Below are 480 nucleotides of genomic sequence, written 5' to 3' on the forward strand. Positions count from 1 at the left end.
CTTTTCTACTGGATGGTTAAGACCAAGGTAAAGCAGGACCTATGCAACAAGAGTTGTAGCTTTTGGGTCTGAGAAGGTCAGTTAAATGCCCTCAGGATGTATCTTGAGATCCTGTACCTCAGATTGTAGAACCTTTGTCAGTTTAAGCCATGTGGATGAGTCACGGCCATTGCTTGGCCAATGTGCTCTCTGTGAAAGCCTGAGAGAGTGTCTTCTCCCCATGTGACTCCACTTAGGCACATTCTACGTCATCCATCACTTTCCTGTTTGGCCCCATAATTTTCTTGATCAGAAAATTTGGGACACTACCGAGGTACATGACGTGATAGTACAAGTTCTCATATGTCCTGAGTCTTAATTGACCTTAGAAGGTTAGGGCCAAAATGTTGGCATTCCATGTAGCCCTCCTTTATCTCTAATTTTGGTTTGCAAACTTACGTTGTTAACCAACCAGAAGACAAGCTTATTGTTATTATCAAA

This window comes from Octodon degus, unplaced genomic scaffold (assembly GCF_000260255.1).
Source record: "Octodon degus isolate 3935 unplaced genomic scaffold, OctDeg1.0 scaffold00255, whole genome shotgun sequence".
Taxonomy (NCBI): Eukaryota; Metazoa; Chordata; class Mammalia; order Rodentia; family Octodontidae; genus Octodon; species Octodon degus.